Consider the following 25,586-nt stretch of genomic DNA (forward strand, 5'->3'; position numbering starts at 1 on the left):
CCCTGCAGCCTCCAAAGGCTGGAGGGGACAATCTGTTCCCAGCCTCTTCCGGCCTCTCTGGTAGCTGTGGCTATTCCCCTGGCTTGTGGTCACATCACTCCAATCTCTGCCTCACTGCTCACGTGCTTTTTCCTCGTCTGTGTGTAGTAAAATCTCCCTCTACCTTCCTTTTATAAGGATGCATGTGATGGCATTCAGGGCCCACCTGGATAATCCAGGATAATCTCCCCATCTCAAGATCTTGGATAATCACATCTACAAAGTTTTTTTCTTTTTCTTTTTTTCTTTTTTTTTTCTTTTTTAAACCAAACAAAGGTATTCATAAGCAGCAGGGATTAGGATGTAGATATCTTTTGGAGGGCAAAGGGGTGTTATTCAGCCTGTCCCAGTGGCATAGGAAATTTGGAACAGAGCCAGTTAAGAAATAAAACTTTGTGTACAGCACTGGGAACTACATTCAGTTTCTTGTAATAACATATAATGGAAAAGAATCTGAAAAGAAAAAATATATATAGGTGTGTATATGTGCAACTGAATCACTTTGCTGTACACCTGAAGTAAACATTGTAAATCAACTACATGTCAATAAAAAATTTTTTTTAATTAAAAAAGAAAGAAGACTGTACCTTGTACACCCACCCAAGGGTCTCCACCTGCCGTTGTGGAATCTGCTCCCATCTGACTGTCGCCAAAGACCCTGGAGGAGTAGGATGTCGGGGGAAGGACACTTGTCTCCAGGCTCCTGTGGCCTGTGGAGGGGAAATACTTGTGGGAGCGACCCTGGACCCGTTCATTCTCCGTAACCTGAGATTCTTGGACACTGGTGACAGCCACCTTGGACAACATGAATTTTAAATTGTCCAGATTCCAGTGAGGGCTGTTTTGCTCCATACAGATCACTACCTTGGGGCTCCCCCTCGGATTTGCACTGTGTTTATTTAAATTACTTTTGAAATGTTAATCACTGAATGTTAATAAACACAGTAATTACTCTTGATTTTCCTTATGGGTTCCATTTATTAATGGGAACTGAGATAATTCATGATCTCAGAAGGAAGCATGAGCTCTTTAAGTAGGCTAATGCGCTTTTCTTATGAAATTAACGAAGACATTTTCTTATTGCATAATCAGTAAATTAGAAACGGGATTATGCCATTTCGCGGAAAGGTGCCGGAACAACTCGCTGGATCTGATTAGCGCATTGACAGAGAGGGCTGTCTCTTGGGCGCCTTTCTGGAAGGAGGGTTTAGCAACTGACCTCATGTAATTCGGCAAGTTGAGTTAAAGTGTGCAAGTGAGGCCAGTGGGAGAGACTGACTGGATCTCCACCAACTTTGATCCGATCTGGCCTGCTCCCCACCCCCACGCCCACCGCCTGCCCTCCGCGCATCTGCATCCGCGGAGCCTGTGATCGCTCTGTCCAGTGGCACCAGCAAGTGATGTCTCCTTTGGCTGAGCAGACAAGAGCAGACCAAAGGAGCCAGAGAGCTCCGGGGGAGAGGCCTGACGGTCTGCAGCTGGCGGGAAGAAGGAGCCAGACCAGCGTCAGCTCTTTCTCAAAGACTGAGAACCTTGGCAGGGAAGCGTGCTCAAAAACCCCCTTCCCCAAAGGTGAGGCCTGATGACCTTTCTTTGACTCTGCTCTTCTTGGGGCTCACCAGCATGGGAGATGCTGGCTCTGGACCCACAACGACCGACCCCTACCATTGTCAGGCTCAGCTCCTGCCTCCCCTGATCTTGATTCAAATCCCAGTGTTGGATTTTTTTCCTCAATGGGGTCCTTTTAAATAAAGGATGTGTTGTTCAGGAAGATAGGAGGGCTTCATGCCTGTGCTGTAGTCTTTGGTCAAACACAGAGCAGACTTCCCCATGGAAAGAGCATGACGTCGTCCCGAGGCTGGGGTCCTGGGTCATAGGGAGACAAAGCTCTCATTAGAGCTAGTCAGAAAGACATGGGGGGCGGGGAGGTGGACATCCTGCTGGATTTATTCACAGGACCTATCACTAGTGACCAACAGCTAGAAGCAATAAAAATAGGTCTCAAATTTTTTTTCAAAAAAAAGAAGCTTAAATGAACATTCTGTACCTTTCCATATGATAAACGGGGATTGACCTTACTATAAATTATGCATCAGCACATAGAATTTGCCTCAAGTTTTTGGATGAATACTCCCTAAACTGACCATGTTTCTAACAAGCAATATTTAAATAAAATAATTTATTTTCTGTCTTAGAATATTAAAAATAAAATAAAAAGAGTCCCATGTCAGGGGGGCAATGGACTCAGTGACTTTAAAGGTCCCTGCAGTCCTGCCAGTCTGATTCTTTTATGACTTGCTCATGCCTTCCTCCTGGGCAGAGCGGTGGGGTGGACAGAACGTGGGCTCTGGCATCAGACAGATGGCCCAGGGTTTGTATCAAATCCCACTGCTCACAACTGTGCAGCCTTGGGTTTATCACTTCTCTGGTCACTTGCCCTTGTCTACAAAAATGGAGATACCATGTTCCTCGACAAGTTGTTGGAAATTATGAGACAGAAGGGCACTGGGCCAGTAACCAAGTCCAGGCCTTCTTGACAAGTGGCATGTGCCCTGCCCCTGCCTGGCTTTGTAGGTAGACAATGCCTTGGTGCATCTGGGCACCTAGGGTTTCAGAGGCAGGAATTCAGATGGAGGAGCCAGAAAAATTCCAATAGAGGGAGAGCCTAAGAGAAATCCCAAGAGCAGACTTAACAGACCTGGCCATGTGGACCCAGAGCCTTTGACCACTTTGCTTTTCACACAAGATGCACCTCCCTCTGGGGACCTCCCACCAATGTTTTCTGGTTTTGGTTGCATCAACAGTTTCCTCCCTTGGGTGGAGAATGGCCAGGTGTGACCTGAGGGGAGGAATTGGGGCGCTCCCCCTAGTGGCCATCACCAAGCATGTCAACAAGGGGCCTCCCGCCCACAACTCCACCCCATCTTCTCAGGGCCTTGTCCTTTTCTGAGTCTGCTTTCCAAATCTGGCCGCTGCCTCTCTACACAGGGCCAGTGACCATAGGTTGGAAATCCGTGGCTCTCATTTACATGTTCAGCACAATATTGTTGAAAAATATTATTACATGGTAGTACTTAAATATCCAATTTGACATAAAAATCCCAATGTGTAATTTCTCTTGAAAAATCAGAAACTCTGGCCACACGGACTTTGGGCTTCTGCCTGGTAACAAGTGGTCAGAGCAGTGTGCAAAACAAGCAAAAATTCCTGCCCTCGAGCAGATTATGGTCTGGTGGGGAAGGGCAGAGAGAAATAGCCCTTAATAAAACCAATTGTGATGCATGTGGGGGAGGTGAGACCCTGCGGGCTTATAGGCCATTTAAAGGACAAAGGTTTTTCTCCAGTAGACAGGGGGCCATGGGAGGGTTCTGAGGAGGCTTCTGTCATGGGACACGATCGTTTTTACTTTAGGTTAGGTAGTTCTGGTTGCTGTGTAGACTGGGGCGCAGGGGCAGAAGCAGGAGGTTCCTTCAGGAGGTTGCTGTCGTCCTCAGGTGGGAGGTGACTAGGATGCTGTCAGGTGGGAGGTGGGTTACCCTCCTCCAAGTCTTCACAGGTGGCCCATGTTTCTATATCCCAGGGGGGGGTCATTCACCAAGACCCAGAGAATACCAGCTCTGTACCTGCACCATTTAGAAGACACCAGCAAAGGCCAGCCCCCCGTGTGACTCACAGAACACTTACCAATTTTGTTAAAGTGGCTCCCTCAGTTCTCTGGGATCTTCTACACACTACTCTCCTTCCTTAGAAGATTTCTCCACTCCCCCTGGTTAGCCCTGTTTTCAGCTTAGACATCGCTTTCTCCAGAGAGCCTTCCTTTACTTGAGGCCTTTGCTGGGGGTTGTTGTGTGGTGTGTGCCTCTCCCAGTCCAAAGGGGCTCCAATCCCACCTTACACAGGACTGGGACTAGGGGACAAATTCTGAGGTGTTACTCTCAGGGCCATGCAAGGGTAGGGGTGGCTTGGGGGAGCCTCCTTACCCCAGCCCAGCCCTGGTTGTGGTCCCCCATATGGGAACCCCAGGTGAGGGGCCCTCTGCCTGGCCCTTCATGGCCCCAAATCCCTTGTCCGTAGGGTTTCCCTGCCAGGGTGTTCCAATGAGATTGTGGCAGGAAATGGTTGTGTTCCAGGTCTCAGCTAAGTACCTGGGACACTGCTTGCTAAGTGAGGGTCCTTGGCTTCCCACAGGAAAGAATTCAAGAGCGAGCGGTAGTAAAGTGAAAGCAAGTTTATTTAGTGAGATGCACGTTCCATAGGCAGAAATAGGGACAGTCTCAGAAGGGAAAGCGGCCCCGATGCAGGGGGTGGTTAGTTTTTATGGGCTGGGTAATTTCATATGCTAATAAGTGGGAGGGGTATTCTATTTCAGGAAAGTAGGCGGGGAGTTCCAGGAATTGGCCCCGCCCACTTCCTGTCCTTCTACGTCAGTCTGGGAAGCGTAGTGGCGCCTGGAGGGGTGTCACTTAGCGGCTGGCGTAGTAAAATGAGCGTAGGAGGCTCAAGATGTACCGGAAGTCCAGTCTTCCGCCATCTTGGTTCCAGGAGGTTCTAATCACTTTCTGCTGTATTCTCAACAGCTGCAGCATTTCTTTTCCAAGGCTGTGCCCTGCCCCTTCCCTCCTGTCTCCGGAGGCACCGGTGTGGTGTTTGGAAGAGAGAAGAGCAGCAGAAGCCACGGCTCTCCGGCGCCCTCGCCTCGCCCCGCTGACGCCCCTCACTCCTGAGTCACCTTCCGGACCTCGCCCCGCTGGGGGCAGCCGGCTGCTGAGAATGTAGGTGAGACCATCCCGGGTGTTCCCCTCGCCCGGTCATTTCCCGCCCCACGCTTCTCTTTCCCTCCAGTGAACCGCTTCTTCCCTTAACTACCTGAGTGGCTTCCACTTTACAGGCTGAACCATCACCGACATAACCCCCGCCGTCCCCCGTGAGGGGGTGGCTAAAATTGTCCCCAGCCGCCTGAACAATCACCAGCTGCCGCCGGTAAGCTCCGCCCACCTGGGCCCAGGCCTCCCGCCTTCCTTTAGTGCCTCCACCTGGCACACGGCTCTGCCTCTGCCTCCCAAGCAGAGTCCTCAGGAAGCCTTCTCTGGCCATGCTCACCCCTGAATGCAATTCACTCTCTGCCCCATTAAATACTCAACTTCTAAGTCCATAGTTTTTTCCGCCCTCACAACTTATCCGAATGTATTTCTTGATTATTCATTGACCATCAGCCTCTCTCAGTAGGGTTTATAGGGGCAGGCAGCCTTCAGCACTGTGGTATCTTGTTGGGAAATGAATGAGTAGCAGACACATAATAAGTAAATAAATGATTTGTTGCACTGAATTGCATCAAGCAGTCACCATCCATTGAGTACTTAGGGTAAAATCAGCCTAGTGACAGGCCCTGTGGGAGAGGTAAACAATAAATAATCTATAAAGAGAAATGAAGGGCTAGGTGGTGTTTATTTTTATTGAAGTATAGTTGATTTACAATGTGTTAGTTTCTGGTGTACAGCATAGTGATTCAGTTATATATATATTCTTTTTCATATTTTTTGTTATAGGTTATTACAAAGTATTGAATATAGTTCCTTGTGCTATACAGGAGGACCTTGTTGTTTATCTGTTTTGTATATAGTAGTTCATATCTGCTAATCTTAAACTAATTTATCCTTCCCCTCCTTTTGATAACCATGTTTGTTTTCTGAGTCTTTGTTTTGTAAATAAGTTCATTTGTATTATTTTAAAATTTTTATTTATTTTTAATTTTTTAAAGATTATAGTCGATTTACAATGTTGTGTTTCCGGTATACACCATAGTGATTCAGTTATAGATATATATTTTCATATTCTTTTTTGTTATATGTTATTAAAAGATAATTGGATATAGTTCCCTGTGCTATACAGTAAGATCTTGTTACTTATCTATTTTATATATATCGTTTATCTCTTTATTATATGTAGTAAATAAATATAAATATATATAGTATATAAACATATGGTGTGTGTATATATATATATAGGAAATATATATACATATATAGTTAGTATCTGCAAATCCAAAACTCCCAATTTATCCCTCCCCTCCCATTCCCCCACCTGTAACCGTAAGTTTATTTTCTGTGTCTGTGAGTCTGTTTCGTTTTGTAAGTAGGTTCATTTGTGTCACTTTTTTAGATTCCACGTATAAGTGATATGATACGGCATTTGTCTTTTTCTGGCTTACTTCACTTAGTACAGCAATCTCTAGGTCCATCCATGTTGCTGCAAATGACATCATTTCATTCTTTTTATGGCTGACTAGTATTCCATTGTGTGTATGTTTATATATATTTGCACATTCTTTATCCAGTCATCTGTCAATGGACATTTAGATTGTTTCCATGTCTTTGCTATTGTAAATAGTGCTGCTATGAACACTGGGGTGCATGTATCTTTTTGAATTAGAATTTCCTCTGGATATATGCCCAGGAGTGGGATTGCTGGATCATATGGTAGGTCTGTTTTTAGTTTTTCAAGGAATCTCCATGCTGTTTTCTATAACGGCTGCACCAAACTATATTCAAACCGGTAGTGTAAGAAGGTTTCCTTTTCTCCACACCCTCTCCAGCGTTTATTGTTTGTGGACTTTTTACTGACAGCCATTCTGACCAGTGTGAGGTGATACCCCATTGTGGTTTTGATTTACATTTCTCCAATAATTAGTGATATTGAGCATCTTTTCATGTGCTTGTTATTCATCTGTATGTCTTTGGAGAATTGTCTATTTAGGTCTTCTGCCCATTTTTTTTTTATTTTGTTGTTGTTGTTGTTGTTGTTGTTGTTGTTGAGTTGAATGAGCTATTTGTATGTTCTGGAAATCAAGCCCTTATTTGCAAATATTTTCTCTCAGTCCGTAGGTTGTCTTTTTGTTTTGTTTATCGTTTCCTTTGCTGTGCAAAAGCTTACAAGTTTGATGAGGTCCCATTTGTTTATTTTTGCCTTTGTTTCTGTTGTCTTGGGAGACTGACCTAAGAAAACATTGCTACAGTTTATGTCAGAGAATGTTTTGCCTATGTCTCTTCTAAGTTTATGGAATCCTGTGTTATGTTTAAGTCTTTAAGCCATTTTGAAGGTTTTTGTGTGTGTGTGTGTATGGTGTGAAGGTGTCTTCTAACTTCATTGATTTACATGCTCCTGCCCAACTTTCCCAACACCACTCGCTGAAGAGACTGTCTTTCTTCTATTGTATATTCTTGCCTCCTTTGTTGAAGATTAATTGACCGTGGGTGTGTGGGTTTATTTCTTGGCTCTCTACTCTGTTCCATTGAGCCATATGTCTGTTTTTGTGTCAGTACCATGCTGTTTTGATTACTGTAGCTCTGTAGTATTATCTGAAGCCTGGGAGGGTTATGCCTTCAGCTTTGTTCTTTTTCCTACGTATTGCTTTGGCAATTCTGGATCTTTTGTGATTCCATGTAAATTTTAGGATTATTTGTTCTAGTTCTGTGAAAAATGTCCTGGGTAATTTGTTAGGGATTGCATTAAATTTGTAGATTGCTTTGGATAGTATGGCTATTTTGTTTTATTTTATTTTATTTTTTTCGGTGAGAGTGGGGAGGTAATTAGTTTTTATTTTTAGAAGAGATACTGGGAACTGAACCCAGGACCTCATGCATGCTAAGCATGTGCTCTGCCACTTGAGCTATATCCTCCCTAGTATGGCCTTTTTAACAATATTAATTCTTCCAATCCAAGAGTGTGGACTCTCTTTCCATTTCTTTAAATTATTTTTAATTTCTTTTACCCATGTTTTATAATTCTCAGTGTGTAAGTCTTTCACTTCCTTGGTCATATTTATTCTTAAGTATTTTGTTTTGTTTTTTTTGATGTGGATTTTAAAGTTTTTTTTTTTTTTACTTTTCTGATATTTTATTGTTAGTGTAAAGAAATGCAATAGATTTCTGTATATTAATCTTGTATCCTGCTGCCTTGCTGAATTCATTTAACAGCTCTAGTAGTTTTTGTGTAGAGTCTTTAGGGTTTTCTATATATAGTATCAAGTTATCTGCATGCAGTGAGTTTTACCTCTTCCCTTCCAATTTGGACCCCTTCTATTTTATTTTCCTTGTCTGATTGCTGTGGCTTGGATTTCCAGTACTATGTTGAATAGAAGTAATGAGAGTGAGCATCCTTGTCTTGTTCCACATTTTAGCAAGGGATTGGCATTATGAAGGCATTGTTCCACTATGGCCATCAAAAAATGTCTCCCACCCATCAACTCTTGTTGCAGTGTAACCTTGACACTCCCTCCATCAAAAAGTGGGTCTGTGCCCCCTTCTCTTGAAATTAGGTGGGCTTTTGTACCTGTTATGACCAATAGAGGACGGCAGAAAAGTCGTAACAAATGACACAGCTGCCACCTGTATGGAAAACTCACTTCTGAAGTTTTCAGCTATAAGCAGTGCAGCTCCCCTGAGGCCACCATACTTCTAGGAAGGCCAAAGTCCCATAGATGGGAGGCCCTGAGACCACTTGAAGAAAGATGCCCAGCCAGCCCCCAGCTCTCCAGCCACTGTCTGATTGCAATTGCATGAGACCGAGGCCAGAACCATCCAGGTAAGAACTTCCTGAATTCCTGACTCGGAGAAATGACTAGTTTTATTTTAATCCATTGAATATTGGAGTGATTTGTTACACAGCAAAAGATCACTAGAAAAGCTCTTGACTTCAAGGAATTCAAAATCAAATTGGAAAGCCAAGAAGTGAGTGAACTTAGCCAGGTTTATTAGACAGTGCCAGCAGTCTCTGGGTGACAAAGAGCCAAGCTGTAAAGTCCTATCTATGTAAATATAGTAAGTACACCCAACCATGCACCCACCTTTTCTTTCCCTCCATTCCTGTATCCAGCCCCTTCCTTTTCTCCTGATCTTGACTGACCTTCCAAATCTTTGGTTCCCATCATAAATCTGCAATTCCCTGCAGGGCTGACTTTCTCAGACTCTCAACTTGTTGGAGCTCTAAATTAATGAGCTACCTGGTCTCACCAACTTCACTTTGGATATACTGCCGAGAGTGGAGTCAAGGATGTTTAGACCACAAATCCCTAGTTCTGGCTCCTGGTTCTTGGCAACAGTCATCACATAAATTTTCCAACAAGAGACACATCCGCATGATTAGACCAACGATATCGCAGACTCAGACACATGCAAAGAGGGCAGGGCTGAGAGAAGGGTACTATTCATCAAAACCTCATCATAAATTCAAGTTGAAGGATTGAAAAGAAACAAAACATGGACACTTCCCAAACTCGGCAGCTGGACGTCTCACTGAAATTCTGAAATCACTGCTGCTCAACTCAACATCTGGGAGAGAATAAAAAATAATAAAGATTTAAAAAGAACAGACGCTTGGCAATTAGCAATTGAAGTGCGGATCAGGAATATAAATTCTCCAAGGGCCTAAAGACAGAAATATTCATTGGCACATGGGTCTTAGGACTGTGAATTTCATCCAGCTGTCACCACCGTTCTTTTTTATTATGGCTAATATTTAGTTAGCAAATGTACTTTCTAAGCAATGAACATAATTATGTTCAGGTTGGCATGACCTGAGTTAGGATGACCAAGTTTTTACTTATTCAGCATTGACAGTGTAATACTACGTCCAAAAGATTTTAGTGCAGACCAATAGCACCAAAGAACGTTGGGAAGAACATCGTATTTACATTTGAGAGACTTGGGTTTAAGTTCTGACTCTTCCATTTATTAATTGTGTAAATTTGGCATTATTTAACCTGAACTTGTGAAGAAATCTGTACGTAGAGATAAGACTTGCCTCACAGAGTTTTTATGAGGATTAAGTTAGGCAACTGATCTTCAAAACTCCTGCCACATTGCTTTTAGCTTCTTCATCTATGAAATAGGAACAGTACTTCTGTCACAGGGTTAAGTTACCCTGTAAGCTTTCCTTAGCTTATAATATTACTTAAGCTCCTTTTAAGACATGTAAGGTGCTTTTGGCTGTAAATAACAGAAAGTGAGACTCATAATCAGCTTTAAAATGAATGATTTTGAATTGTCCTAGTTAAAGAGAAGGCAGGAGGTAAGTGGTTCAAGGGTAGGATCAATGGTGTCCGACACTGAGTCCAGATCTCTGCAATCCATGTGAGTTTCCCCTCATGGTGGCAAGATGGCTGCTTCAGCTTCAAGCATCACATCTTTATACCAGAGCACCCAAAGCATGAAAGGAAAGGAATCTTTTCACACACTCTTATCAAGGAAGAAACATTTCTTAGATACCTCTTGCAGATTTCCCTTTACACTTCATTGACCAGAACTGGCCTGTGGCTGTCTCTTCTGGGAGGCAATCTGGGGAAATGAATGTTCAGCATTTCCAAAAGCTAACATGGGAAGCCGCTTCTACCAGCAAGGAAGAAAGGAGAGAAGAATAACTTTGGGGTAGGAAAGACACTCTGCGCCTGCCTCTGTAACTTGTGAGAGCGTTTACCGTGCTGGGACCCACTAGTCAATGGAAGTAATGTTTATGGAGAGCTTAGTATATGCTAGACATCATTCAAAATGTTTTACATGCATCACTTTATTCCATCCTCTCAACAACCCTATGAAGAGTTATGACTGTTATCTTTATTTTATAGATGTGGAAACTGAGGCTCAGAGAAGTTAATAAACTTTCCCAAGGTTACACAGCCCATGAGTGCTGGGGCCAAGACATTTGATCTGAGTCCGAGCATATTGAGTCTTCACAGGTGGACAAAGGTGGATGCCCAGCTCACGTCTTAATGACATGCTTATCCTCGTTCTCACCTCAAGTTCAAGTGGGCTTGAGTTGTCACGTGGTTGTTGGGTTGTCTGCCTGTTTATCTATCTTAGAGGTGAACATGTCCATGAAGCATTACCATTAAGCAGTGAGATCTTTTAAATTGTTCAGAATTTACATGTTCAAATTGTGGTGGTCGTCTGGGAGTGGGGGCTTCATGATCAGATTCACCATGGGGGAGCTGTGAGGTAAGTGACCCCAGCTCATCCTGGGATAGATTTGCACCTGTCACTTTACCTGGGGGTGGAGAGATTATCTCCAGAGACGGGGAGAGCAAGGTGCGGGACCCGCAGTCTCTTCTGTGCCCAAGAGTGTCTTGTGAACTGGGTGGGGAAGCCACAGGAAGGAAGACCCCAGCACAGCGCATGGGGCCCTGGGGAGAGGATTTGAGCCTGGCAGGAGGAGCAGGGCTCAGCCACTGGGCCTGAGGTTCTGGGTGCAGCATGTGTGTCTCCCCTGAGGGAGAAGATCTTGTATCACTAACGTTCATCTTCCCAGGCCAGGGAGCAGAACAGAGAGAAGGAGAACTCCTTCCCAGACTGATCTGGAGATGAAAGCAAGTCCCAGCATCCCAAGGCAGAGCAGAGCACAGAGCTGGGGCGGGGCCGCGGGTGCTGATGCAGTCTCCTGGAGCCTGGGGGAAACAGCCCTCGGCACCACCAGCTGCAGACAGCGGTCTTCCTTTGACCCCCTATTGTGTGCCAGGCCTGGGCTGGCTCAGTCCGTGCTCCCTACAGATATACTGACAAGTGAAAAGGAAATTAAACAGTGGGCTAAATTCCACGAGGTGGGGGTACAGGATGCCAGGAGAGCCCCCAGGAAGGGCAGGCACACATGGGCTTCCTAGTCTCCTGTCCTGCTTCTGATGCTTCTGCTATCTTGCTCTTCTTGATAGCACCCCAGCCTGCACAGGGCAGCTAGATTTTTCATCCTGAAGCAGTGTTTTCTCAACCGTTTTACCATGATCACCTCTCCCCCGTCGTGAAATTTTAATACCAGAAGTATATTGTCTGTCTTTGTGTTACGTGTGTATCTGTGCTTTATGCATAAAAAGGGTAAGATTCTTCCATCTCCCGAGAACCAGTTTTTGTCCCTCGTTGGCAAAATCGCCCCCTGGTTGAGAATGTACTTCCTAAAAGAATAAGCCCACCTTCCGCTGACTGGCAACACGATCGTCCGGCTGTGCTCCGGCATATCTTGTGTAAAGGCATTCAGTCTCTTCAGTGTTAGGTGGAGCCCTTTCATCAGGGCTGGGAGGTTAAGGCACAGACAAGCACACCTCGGGGAGACTGTAGTCAGTGGTTCCATGGGTTATCTGTTACTCCATAACAGCTACTCTGAAGCGGAGCAACTCAAGACACACATTATCCTTCAGTTTCTGTGGGTCAAGAATCCCGATGAGGCTGAGCTGGGTCCCCCAGCTCAGGGTAGTCCCACAGGCTTCAGCCGAGATGTTGGCCAAAGCCAAAGTCATCTCACGTTCATCTGGGGAAGGATGCACTGCCAAACTCATTCACTGGTCGTCGGCAGGATTCAGTTCTTCATAGACTGTTGGACTAAGGTCCTCAGTTCCTCGATGGCTACCGTTTGGAAGCCCCCTACAGTTCCCTGCCGTAAGGGCCCTTCTGTGGGGAGCTGGGGTTGGGGTGAGGGTATAGCGTGGGGGGAGAGAGGGTGTGAGCAAAGCAGAAGTCAGTCTTCTGTAACCTAGTCCCAGGCTGACTACCGTCATGTTTGCAGTGCTCTTTTCCTTAGGAGGCCCTGGGTGGGTTCCAGGATGCAGAATCTCTGGGAGCCATTTTAGAAGCTGCCTAGTGCAGTGGTCAGGCTGAAATCAGGGGACACACAGGTCCCAAAAGTCAGGCCATGGGTGGTCTAGGTAGGGTAGGTGGTCTAGGTAGGGTGGGTGGCCAACAACCAGGCAAGCAGCCTGGGACCTTGTCATTAGAGCAAAGCCACGGGCCAGGACCAGGAAGGTGACACAAAATCAGGCATCTGCAGGAGTAGCATTCCAAGCAAGGTGTTGGGTCAAGTTGGAAAGGATGCTCCTGACCCCAGGCAGCCCTGGCAGCAGAGATGACCCAGGGCAGCAGCAAATGTCTAAAACTCGGTGATGGCCGTCTCAGCCAGGAAGCCTCTTACATACTATCTCCCTGATAAAGATGACCCCAGACCTTGGTGGTCCAGGGCCTGAAGGTGGGAGCAGTGATGCCCTTTAGGAAGGAGAGGAACTGCGCAGGCTAGAGGCAGAACTCAGAGCAGACAGGGAAGCAGCATGGAGAAGCCTCTGGAACCAGGCTGGTGGGCTGAGCAGCCCAGCCCAGCCCAGCTGTTTGCATGTTGTGGGACCTTTGGGGAGTAAATTGACCTCAGCCTGAATTTTCTCCTGAGATAATACTTAACTCATAGTGAGGCTGAGAAGATGAAACAAGATACTTAAAAACCCTTAGCACAGTGCTGCAGAGCAAGCACTCAATAAATGTTCATTATTGTTATTGCTATTATGTAAGAGTAATACATGCAGAAAGGAAAATGAGTCCACTTCTTAAAATCAAAACTACAAAAAGAGCTGAATCTTTTATGGTTGAAAAGATGCCAATTCAAGATCTAACACAATTTCATATTTATTAATAAAGTGTGGCCTGCAGGATGGGAACCAGAGTGGCTGAGTGGCTATTCAATGTCAGACGTGGAGCGAGGTGCCTTATAAATCTGTCTTCATGCCTTCCTTTCAACTCACATAAGTGATGGGTTATTATTCTCATTTCACAGATGAAGCAACAGAGATCTAGAAAGATCCAGTATGTTGCTGAAGGTCATGTAGTTAACAAGAGTCTGAGCTGGGAATTGCATAAAAGCCCCTTGGTGCCCAAGCCCACGACTTCTTAAATACAAGATCCTATTTATATTAAAAGTGGTTGGGTAGAGATGTTAACCAGAGCCCACTTTTCTTACTCACGGTGCAGGTGTTACCACATCCAAGCTCATACTGTTTGCTGCATGACAAGCCAGTAAATCGAGGGACAAGCTGTGGGGGCAAGGAATAGTGACTATTTGGAAAGCCAGCAGACTGAGAAGATAGTGAACTAGTGTCCCAAAGAACCACCTTTCCTGAGCTAGAATTCATGCTTCTTTTATACTAAAAGCGGTGGGAGTGAAGTCGAACATTTCTGGTTCCAGTCAGCCTCCCGGAGGGGATGTGTTAATTCCTTCCTGCCTACAGTCATTCACAGGTGGGCCTGGTCAGGATGTTTCCTGTGAGCTATGCAAAGGTATTTTAGCTTAATGCTCGCTACCTGGGAGGCAGGGTTCCCAGAGATGAGCCATTATGTGTAATTTAAGCTTATAGGCAACATACCTTTAGTGATTAACAAGCAATAGAGGTGGGCTGGGTATAGCTCACAGGTAGAGCGTGTGGTTGGCATGCACAAGGTCCTGGGTTCAATCCCCAGTACCTCCATTAGAAATATAAATAAATAAAAATAAATGTAATTGCCGCTCCCCCCAGAATTAAAAAAAAAACTTAAAAAAAAAACAACAAGCAACAGAATACAAAGGTTAAAGTAAAAGAAGCAAACCAATATGGAGTCAGTCCTTCTTCGCTGTTACACGGGGTGGAGCCAGAGGTGAGTTCAAGTCGTGGAGGATATGACAAGGGAAGACGGTGAATCAGCCAGCTCCTGAGGGCAGAGGAATGATGTTTTCATCCATGACCTTCCCAGGAAGGAGGCAGGTTCCTCTTTAGGCGATCAGAATCAATCCAAGAGAGCAGAGGACCATGTACAACCTTATCAATAGGCATCAGCTCTTTATCACTGGGGTTACCCCTGGGAATGCCCCCTTCCTCCAGTCCATCCTCATCTACAAACAGACTTACTTTTACACATGGTCTCCAGCAGGCTCTGGACTTCCAGGACGTTTTGATTAAGGATGGAAGATTCTCCAACACTGTTTTTTAGATACCACAGTGTGCACTCAAGGTCAATGTCAGTTGTCAATTAGATACAATGTCAATTGGAGACAATGATTGAGGTGCTTAGTTGCAGGAAAGTTTAAGCAGAAAGGGGTTTACTATAGGGTATTAGGCCATTTGCAACAGGCCTAAGAAGGCTGGAAAACTAAGCTCAGATGTCACACAGCCAGGAACAATGACAATGCGGCTAGCTAGCCATACTGTAGGGCTTTTCTGGTTTTAAATTCTGTATTAGAAGGTGTTTGGGGACCTGCTTCAAAATGACATGGGAGGGGGAAGAGTATGTTGGGGTAGAGATGAAAAGAAATTGGCCTCAATAACTTAAACCTGGAGTAGGTAAAGGAGCGTTCTTTTTACTAGTCTATTTTAAAAAACAGATTTCTTGAGATGTAATTTACATAGCATAAGTTTCACCCATTTAAAGTGTACAATCCAGTGATTTTTAGTGTATTTACTGAGTTGAGTAATTATCACTACATCTACTTTTAGAACATTTTTTATCAACCTTCAAAGAAATCCTGTACCATTAACAGTCACTCCCCTTTCCTCCTCTTCCCAGCCTCTGGCAACCAGTAATCTCCACTTTCTGTCTCCATAGATTTGCATGTTCTGGACATTTCATATAAACGGAATCATACAGTACGTGGTCTTTTGTGATTGGCTTCTTTTACCTGATGTTTTCTAGATTCATCCGTTTGTAGCATGTATCAGTGTTTCATTCTTTTTTCTTGTTGACTAATATTCCATTTTACGTATATATCACCTTTTGTTTATCCATTCATCTGTTGATAGGCAATTGAGTTATTTTCACCATTTGGCTGTTGTGAATAATGCTGCTATGAATATTGGTATAAAAATATCTAAGTCCCTGCTTTCAATTCTTTTGAACATATATCTAGGAGTGAAATTGCCTGATCATATGGTAATTCTATGTTTAACTTTCTGAGGAACTGCCAAACTGTTTTCCACAGCAGCTGCACCATTTTACATTCCCACCAGCAATGCATAAGGGTTCCAATTTCTCCACATCCTTGCCAACACTTGTTATTTCTGATTCTAGCCATCCTAGTGGGTGTGAAGTGGTATCTCATTGTGGTTTTGATTTGCATTTCTCTGATGGCTAATGATGTTGAGCATCTTTTCATGTGCTTATTGGCCACTTGTTTATCTTCTTTGGGGAAATGTCTATTCAAATCCTTTGTACATTTTTAAATTGTGTTTTTAAAAATATTTTTAATCAAGTTGTTATAATACTTTATATATTCTAGGTGCAAGTACCTTATCAAGAAAAGGATTTGCAAATATTTCCCAGCATTCTGTAGGTTGTCTTTTCACTTTCTTGAGGGTGCTATTTGAAGCATAAAAGTTTTAAACTTTGATGAAGTCCAGTTTCTTCTATTACTTATGCTTTTTGTGTAATATCTAAGACATCATTGCCTGAACCAGCTGCATGAAGCTTTGATTTATTTTTATGTTTTCTCCTAAGAGTTTCAGAGTTTTAGCCTTAAGTTTAGGTGTATGATCGATTTTGATATTGTGTGAGGTAGGGGGTCCCAATTTATTCTTTTGCATGTGGATATTAGTCTGTCTACATTAGTATATATTGAGTTTTTCACAATAAAGACCTAACTACAAAAATAGCAATGACAAATCATATACCAGGTAGGAACTGCCTTTAGTTGCTAATAACAACTACTTAAAAATAAGAGTGGCTTTAGCAGTATATGTTTGCTTTTTTAACTTACTCATTTTAGGTCAAAGAAGTTCGGAGGTAGGTACAGCTGATATGGCAGTTCCAGAATCATTATTGAACCCGGATCCTGCTGTCTGTTTGTTTCAACATTCCTGTGTGTGGCTTCCATCCTCAAGGTTACCTCATGGTCACAAGGTGGTTGCTGGAACACCAGCCAACTCTTCTGCATTCTGAGCAGGAAGAAACAAAGGAAAACGGGAGTTATCCCTCTTTAAATAACTTTACCTGAAACCAATTAAAAAACTTGGGTTTACAGCTAATGGCTTCTCCTATGGTAGGGAGGCTGGGCATAGTAACATACTCATCAGTTTAAGGATTCTGGGTTTTGCAGGGAGGCGGGTAATTAGGTTTATTTATTTTTTTACATTTAACAGAGGAACTGAGGATCGAACCCATGACCTCATGCATGCTAATCATGTGCTCTACCACTGAGTTATACCCTCTGCTCCAAAACAAGGATTCTGAAAATAAGTTGTCTATTCATGGATATCAAGTAGCCAATGTAACAGGCTGTGGTGGAGTAGCAGTTATCCAACCAATATCTTTTCTTTTCTTTTTTTTCTGTTTTATAGATTATCCAACTGCTAACTACATGTTAAAATGTTCATGGGTTTGTTCACTGGGTCATATACTTTGTTTTGTGTTTTTTTAATACATATTTTTTTGAAGTATAGTCAGTTTACAATGTTGTGTCAATTTCTGGTGTACAGCACAATACTTCAGTCATGTAGAAACATACATATATTCGTTTTCATATTCTTTGTAACTGTGAGTTGTTATAAGACTAATATCTATTTTTCAGTATCTTTAGTGGCAAGTAGGATTGAGGGATCATGAGCTCAGTACTGCCAGAGCTTTCAAATTTTAGAGACTTGAATTTTACATTTCCTATGAACTCTCCTGATTTTTCAGTGTTGGCAATCAACCAAAAAAACCACATTTCACCTTGCCTGGGCCAGACGCAATCCATCTGTGGCCCATATTCCTTATCCATGCTCCTAGTGGGTGACTTCTGCTTTCAGGTGATCATCAGGGCCCTTTAAACACCTGAAGGGCATGGGAGCGGTATTACACTTCCTCTGGGTGGCTCTGAGCCAGTGAGTGAAAGTCACGAGGAGGGAGGTTTTGGCTCCACTTTAGGAAGAGCTCCATCCGCAGAGCTGTCAAAAACAGAAGGAGCTGCCTGGGGAGGTAGGAAGTTCCTTGTCGCTGGAGGTGTTTGAGCAGATGCTGGAGAACTGCTTGGCAATGACTTCTAAGGTCTCCCCAACCACAGGAGTCTTGGAATATCACCATGATGACTATGGCTGCTGCGATGACTTGCTGAAAGGAGACAAGCAGAAGGGGAGAGGCTGTGCATCTGGATTGTGAGGGGGCTGGCCACCTGCCAGCTGGTGTGTTCCTACCTTCTAAATAACAAGGAATATGCCCTCCCCATCGAGATGACCTCTATTCAGTCTAGATGGTAGGACAGAAAGATTTACTTCCCAAATACAACAGTGGTTTGATCCATCTCCTCATTGCTTACAAGTGCACAGCACATATGGGACTTTTCGTATGGGGATGATTCAGGCTATTCAATTCAATTCATTTAGTTATTCGTACTTTCAGGGCTGGCTACAGGGACCTGCATTCAGGAGGGCCCCATGTTTGGCCTGCTGCTTTTTTCTTCAAGTTCTGAATCCTTTTGGAACAAGGGATTCCACATTTTCATTTTGTGCTGGGCCTTGCAAATGAAGTAGCCAATCCTCCACACTTTTACTGAAAATCTACTCAGTATTTAGCCAGTGCCAGGCATTGAAGGAACAGCGCCACACTTGAACATGCTCACGGTCGAGTTGGGGGCTGGGGGATGGGGAAGCTGAGAGATAAGGAACTACTGACGTAGCTGCTGTGTAGCGTACTAGGTGTTTGCAAGAGGGATGTCTAACCTAGACAGAGTGGTCAGGGGGTAGAAAAGGCTATCCAGAGGAATCAAGGTCTTCTGAACTTCAATTGTTTGTTAAAATTTGGTCTTCCCTTTTTAGACGACTGTAACTAGTCATGGCTGCTTAACTAAGGACTGCATTTCCCAGCATCCCAGCAGTTAGTTGTGATCATGTGACTAAGTTATCACCAATGAAATGAGTAGAAATGATGTGGACCGCTTCTAGATCTGGACTTCAGAGGATCCCAGCACCTGTCTCCATCCTCTCTTCCCTGTTGCTGCAGATGGAATCTGCATATAGTTGGGGGTGCCTCGCTTCCATCATGCAGCTAGATGACCATGAGGGCCTTGACTGGCAGAGCAGTGACTGACAGGAAGCTGGGTTTCTGAAGGACCACAAGGAACAGAGCTTCCCACTCACCTGGACTGCTCATCTCAGAGAAAAGAAACTTACATTCTCTAAGCTGCTGCATTCTGGGATCTTTGTTAGCCTACTCTACCGAACATGAGGAGGACCTAGGAGTTAGCCATGTGGCAAAAAGGAGAGGAGACAGGCTCCAGAGCACCTAGTCGAGAGGACGTGGCAGTTCAAGACGCCTGGAGTGACGGCTGTGAACGGGAGGGTGGTGTCTTGGTCAGATTGGGCTGCTGTAATAAAGTACCTTAGAGTGTGTGGCTCGAACAGCAGATGCTTATTTCTCACAGTTCTGGAGGCTGGGAATTCTAAGATCAAGGGGCCTGTAAATTCAGTTCCTGGTGAGAGCTCTCTTCCTAGCTTGCAGATGGCCACCTTTTTGTTGTGTCTTCACGTGATGAAAATAGGCAGCTCTGAGCACTCCTCCTCTTCTCGCAGGGACACTAATTTCATCATAGGGTCTCTACCCTCGTGACCTCATCTAACCCTAATCACTTGCCAAAGTTCCCCCTACCTCCAAATGCTGTCTTATTGGGAGTTAGAGCTTCAACATACGAATAGGAGGGGGTGAGGACAAACATTCAGTCCATCACAGGTGAGAAGAAGGAAGACTGGGCCACATCTTGGACCTTGTGTTCCAGGCAAAGACGCTGGATGTCATCCTGTGGGCTGTTGGGAGCCCAGCTGGGGAGTGACATGATTAGATTAGCTTCTTGTCTGTCAATTTGAGCTGGAACCTGCATATTTTCTAAATCTATGAAGTATTTCAGAAGACTGGCCAGTAATCCAGTGAGCACTCACATACCCATCGTCTAGCTTGAAAAATACATCACAGATAAAGTTCCCGGCATTCCCTTCCTAATCCCATCTTCAGTTTAGTTGTTTGTTTAGTTTAATTTTTTCTAAGGACCCTTGGATGGGTAAATAGGACATGCATCATTGAACATCTACTGTGCCCTCAGCACTGTGCCGGGTACCATGTGTACATATTAAAGAAGCAGTCACAGCTGGGTGGGAATATAAAACAAAAACAAACCTGTGCATTCCCAGAATGAGGTGACTCCCTTCTGAGACCAGATGTGGGATGCCTGGAGAAACAAGATACAGGCTTTGATCTGGAGCACAGATACAAGATGTGATGGCATGTTTGCTCAGGATCTCCAGCCATTGCCTCCTCCTGATGCATGTGCAGATAAATGGTGCAGCCAAAAGAAATCTGAAGTACGTCTCTGGAAGTCTTTAAGTTCTGAGAGGACTTGGAAGGACTTGGGGGTACAGGTGGTATTCCATCCTTTCATCCAGCTGATGCCTGTGAGTCTGGAAGAGAAAGGAAAGGATACTGGGAGTGAACAGCTGGTGATGTTGATGGTGTTGATGAGGGTTTCATTTCTTGGGCAAGAGCCCAAGATCTTGGAATAGGAGACTACTGGCAAAGAATGGAGAACGCCGCAAAGACAGGGGAGAATGTTTGGCAGGAGATTTCCCAGTGGCGTCAAAGGGCATTTAAAAAGATTGCTGTGCGATGCAGAGTGGACAGCTGTTGTTTTTGTCTGCTCAGCATCCGTTTGCCTTCTTCTTTTAACAGCCTCTTTATCTTTGAAGGGAAACCATCCATCATCTTCTCAGTCTGTGTGGCTAAAGACGGGTGATCCTATCCTTTGGCTCCAGAAAGAGTCCATCAAAGTCTCAAAAACTGTTTCAGAGGTGGCCATGTGGCCGTATCTGGAACAATGAGAGCTCTCCAGGACTTTGCTCTCTAGAACTTTGCTCAGATGACTGGGGATGAGGTAAGCCTTCTTTCTCGATTAGAGTGGTTGAGATGGTAGAGATAAGCTTGAAGCTACTGAATGCCATTGCCTTAATGAGACTGGGAATGATGTCCACATAGCAGAGAGCTGAGCCTAACGATGGAAAGAGAGAAATGACTGAAAATGTGACAGCACATGGATTTCACCATGTCTGAGGCTTACCTTTGGACTTTTCAGTTATGTGAGCCAATATTTTTCTCACCCTCTCTCTGGGTTAGTGTCATTTCTATTGACGTGCTACCACTGACAGAAGAAAATGGAAAACGGCCTTTGTGATACAGACGGAAACAGGGTAATTGAGACAGTGCTATTATTCTTGAGCAGAAATACACTTGGCCCAGAACTTTATTTATGGCCTTGCATGTCTGTTTCCCAAGGCAAAGTTTACAGGGAATGGATAGGCAAGATTTTCATGTTACCGAGAGAAGAAAAACACAATTTCATAAACATGACTGTCACTTGCAGGGGATTCGTAACTAGAAAGTGACAACAGAAGGATATAGACTGTTTTAAAAAATGCAAATCTTTTTTTTAAGGGGGGTAGGTAATTAGGTTTATTTATTTTTAATGGAGGTACTGGGAATTGAATCCAGGACCTCATGCATGCTAGGCATGCACTCTACCACTTGAGCTGTACCCTTCCCCACTACCAAGTACAAATAGGAAGGGAAAAGTATGTAGCATCTTCTGTCAAGGTCTGTCCATCGTTGTGGAGAGCTTTTGGGTCAGGAATGAGGAGAACCCTAGAAGCAAGTGCCTACTCCACCCCTAGGCCAGAGAAAGCTTCCAGATGATGTTTTCCCAATACATGTCACAAAGGCAACAAAATGGTTTTTGTGGGGGAATTCCACTTATCCAGGCATTAACTGGAATTCTCCTTTTGCTGAAGTTTAGAACATCTGATAAATTATTAACTGACTTTGCTTAACAGTTTCTCAGAATATAGAAGCAGTAATGGAAGAAATTGTTCTTTCATTTTATAAAAAAAATAATTTTCTCCCTGGAATATAAAAGGAAGACATCCCTTTTATGGAAAATTGGATAATATAATATAACGGCAACCACTTATAAATCTATTTCCAGGTGTAAGTGATGGGACTTGCAAGACAGATGCTGGCTAAGTATTTGCTAAATCAGTTCATTTAGTCTCCACAGCAATTTTAAGAGGTTCATTCTAGTGTGAGCCTCATTTGGTTGATGAGGAAACTGAGCTTTAGCAAAACTAAGAACATTCCCTAAGCCAAGTCAGTGTGATAGAATTTGAACTCTGCCATCTGGGTCCTACCCACTATCCTCTGCTACATATTTCCTTCCGTTTATAGAAATTCCCCAGTTTTTTATCTGTCTGTCATTTTGTAACTTGCTTTTTCCCTTCCACTTGATATGATAATATGAGCACGTTCCCACTTTGTTAAAAACTCTGACATATTTTAAAATTAAAAAAAATTGTGAAGTAGACTAACGTAAGGGATGCCCGTGAACCCAATCACACAGCTTCCACAATGAGCAACCAGTCTTGTTTCCTCTACCTGACTCTGCGCTCCATTACCTAAAGCAAATTGCAGATGTCAAATCCTGTTATCTGTAAACATTTCATGAAATTTTAGTAATTCTTGAGTATTATCAGATACCCAGTCAATGCTCAGAATTTCCTGATGTAAGCATTATTGTAGATGCTGTTTGCAGTTGGGTTCCCAGGATTCATCGGGAAGAATTGGTGGGAGTGTGAAAGTATCAGAAACCTTGAACCAAAGCGACCCTGTCATTTTGGAGTTTGTGACAGCAAATATGCAAGCAAAGCTGCCCTCCCCCAAATTTAGGAAACTAGATTTCCAAAAGTTCAGTAGCAAGAATTATGTATCACATCATCTTGAACTGCACTGTCAACGCAGTAGCACTAACCACACATGGCTGTTTACATTTATGGTAATTAGCGTTAAATAAAATGTGAAAGTCCATCCCTCGGTTGCACTGGCCACCCTTCAAGTGCTCAGTTGCTGTGTGTGGTTAGTGGCTATCTTATTGGACAGTGTGGATAGAGGACATTTCCATGATCATAGAAAGTTCCTTTGGGCAGCTGGTCTGGAATCTAAGAAGGAATAGTATTTACAAGGGCAGGAGATACTGAATAATTAAAAGTGTCTGCATTGATGGTTGTGGTAGGCCTGGAAAGTGTGCCGTGTGTCTGCTTGAGGGACTTGACCAGCTTAACATTCAAGAGGAAGTAAAGCACACACCTCAGGTCTCATTGTTCATTTCTTTAACTGCTCTGATTGAACCGTCCCCACTTAGCCTTGCACCAGCGAGGTTCACTTTATTTTTATAGCTAGCTTCCTTTTTTTCTAAAAAAAACCCTATTCACGCTTAACAGTGGAAAAATTGAAGTTAGCCCTGTCTTGTAAATATCAGCTCTGCCCAGCCACTTCCAGTTTAAAATAGTTTCATTTTGAGGAATCGTTCCACCCCATTCAGTTGTTACTTGCTACCACATTTTCAGTTGAGAGCCCCTTCCCTGGGCTTGGGAAGCAGGAGATGGCTTTGGCTCTGTTTATTAGCGCCGCTTCTCCTTCCTCCTTGCAGCCCCTCTTGCCGGCTCCAAGGGTCTCCTTGTGGAAAGTGGAGAACGCAGACCTCTCCTTTCTCTGCCAGGTTGTGTTTCTCTGCGTGACCAGGTCCTCAGTGTCCATTGGCAGCTGTGCACTATGTGGGGTCCCAGGTAGGATTTGGCTGTGATGCTTGGTGTAGACCGTGGTCCCAGCAGTATGTCTCTGTCCAAGGTCCTCATCCTGTATGTCTGCCTGCCCCCCCCCCACCTTACTTCTCTTTGGTGCTAAAATCTAGTAACTCAGTTTAAAAGGGTATATTAGTTACCTATTGCTGCAGATCAGTTTACTCCCAAATTTAGCAGCATAAAACAACCATTATTATCTTACATAGTTTCTGAGGATCTGGAATCCAGGTGTGGCTGACCTGGGTGGTTCTGGCTCAAGATCTCTTGTGTGGTTTCAGCCGGGATCTCTGCTGGAGGTGCATCACCTGAAGGCTTAACTGGGGCTAGGGGAGCCACTTCCAAGATGGTGCAGCCACATGCCTGTAGGCACCCACATGCCTGTTGGCAGGAGACTTCAGCTCCTTGCCACACGGGCCTCTCCACAGAGCTGCTCACGACACCGCAGCTGGCTTCCGCCTTCCCTCAGAGCAACTAATCCGAAAGAGAGAGAGAGTGACCAAGATGGAAGTGTCTTTTATAGCCTAATCTCAGAAGTGATATACCATCTCTTCTGTCATATTCTGTTGGTCTTGTAGACCAACCCTCATACAGTGTGGGAGGGGAGCTGAATAAGTGTGAGAATTCCAGGAGGCAGGGATGCTGAGGGTGGAGGGAGGCTGGCTACCATGATGAGGTTCATTGAGTGGGGATTTGGCTGGGAATCAGGCTCTTTTAACTGTCTTTTAGAATTAGGCAAGTTCTTTTCACCACGCGTGAGCTTTTCCAGGGAAGGAAGAATCTTTGCTGCGATTACCCTGAATACACCTACTAATAAAATTATACTTTGTTTTTATTATACAACATGTGTTAATTGTAGAGAAGAAAAAAAACCTAGACAAGTGATGAAAAGGCAGATAAAAGTCGTTTTTTAGTCCCCTATTCAAAAGTAAACTCTGACATTATGGTTTTCCAGAATTTTCTCCTGAATGAATGGTACTTTTACCGAGTCTTCTCTGTTCATTCATGCCTTTAACAACTATTTTTTGAACATTTACTATGTGTCAGTAATTCTACTTCCAAGAATTTTTTTAGTTGAAGTATAGTCAGTTTACAATGTTGTGTCAAATTCTGATGTACAGCACAGTGTTTCAGTCATACATATACATGCATGTATTCTCATATTTTAAATTTTTATTTATTTTAATTTTGGGGGGTAATTAGGTTTACTTACTTATTTTTGGAGGAGGTACTGGGAATTGAACCCAGGACCCTGTGTTTGCTAAGCATGCGTTCTACCACTTGAGCTATAACCCTACCCCCTGTATTTTTTTTCATTATCTACTTCCAAAAATTTAGTTGAGGAAACATTTAAGGCCATGAGCAAAGGGTTGGATACAACCAGCTTAATCCAACACATTTACCCAATAATCTTAATGTTGTTTTACATTTGTTTATATCTCAGATTTAGAAATCTTTTTCTTCATGGTTTCTGGCTCTGGAAGTTCTTATCCTAATCTAAGTTTACATAAATTCATTTTTAAGCAGTAGGGTTTAAAAAAAGTTGTCTTCTTTCTTTGCATTATAATTAAAAAAAGGTATACTTACGGCCATTCAGTGTCCTCCATAGCTACACTTTCCTTTCATCATTTTCTGGTCTCTTTGCTCTTTTCTCTGAATTTTGAAAACTTTTTTCAAGTTGGTCCCTACCTGTGAATATTCTCCTTTTTTTAAATTTTAAAATTCTTTTAAAAATATTTAACTAAATAAATAAAGCAGACCAAATAATATTCACAACACATGTAAGGTATAAGCTACCACTAACAGTTTAAGAAATCAAACAATATCAGTGTCTTCAGTGCTCCTTCCTCCTCCCTGAGGTTTGTGGTTATCACTCCCTTGCATTTCTTTGTAGTCTTACAACAAACGTGTGTATCTTTATACAATACGTTGTCCAGTTCATGCATTTTTCTTGTGCAAATGCAGTCACGTAGCGTATGCTCTTCGGTGAACTGCTTCCCCTCTCTTCCCAACATGACTTTTGTGAGATTCCTCCATGCTGATGGGTATGACTGCCACGAATACTGTGCTGTAGTGTGTCAGCGTGTGAATGCACCACATTGTGTCAGTTCAGCTCATGGACATTGGGAAATTTCTGGATTCT

General features: G+C 43.6%; 1 long non-coding RNA gene across 1 annotated transcript in view; it reads left to right on the forward strand.

Annotated features, from left to right (window-relative positions):
* Nucleotides 1–25,586, forward strand: part of LOC116279070 (uncharacterized) — a 95,589-nt gene that overhangs the window by 14,220 nt on the left and 55,783 nt on the right. The window contains exons 2-3 of the long non-coding RNA XR_012060328.1: nt 4,617–4,815; nt 4,928–5,019. This is a non-coding gene — a long non-coding RNA (uncharacterized lncRNA). The remainder of the gene's footprint in view (nt 1–4,616; nt 4,816–4,927; nt 5,020–25,586) is intronic.

Source organism: Vicugna pacos, chromosome 16 (assembly GCF_048564905.1).
Source record: "Vicugna pacos chromosome 16, VicPac4, whole genome shotgun sequence".
Classification (NCBI taxonomy): domain Eukaryota; kingdom Metazoa; phylum Chordata; class Mammalia; order Artiodactyla; family Camelidae; genus Vicugna; species Vicugna pacos.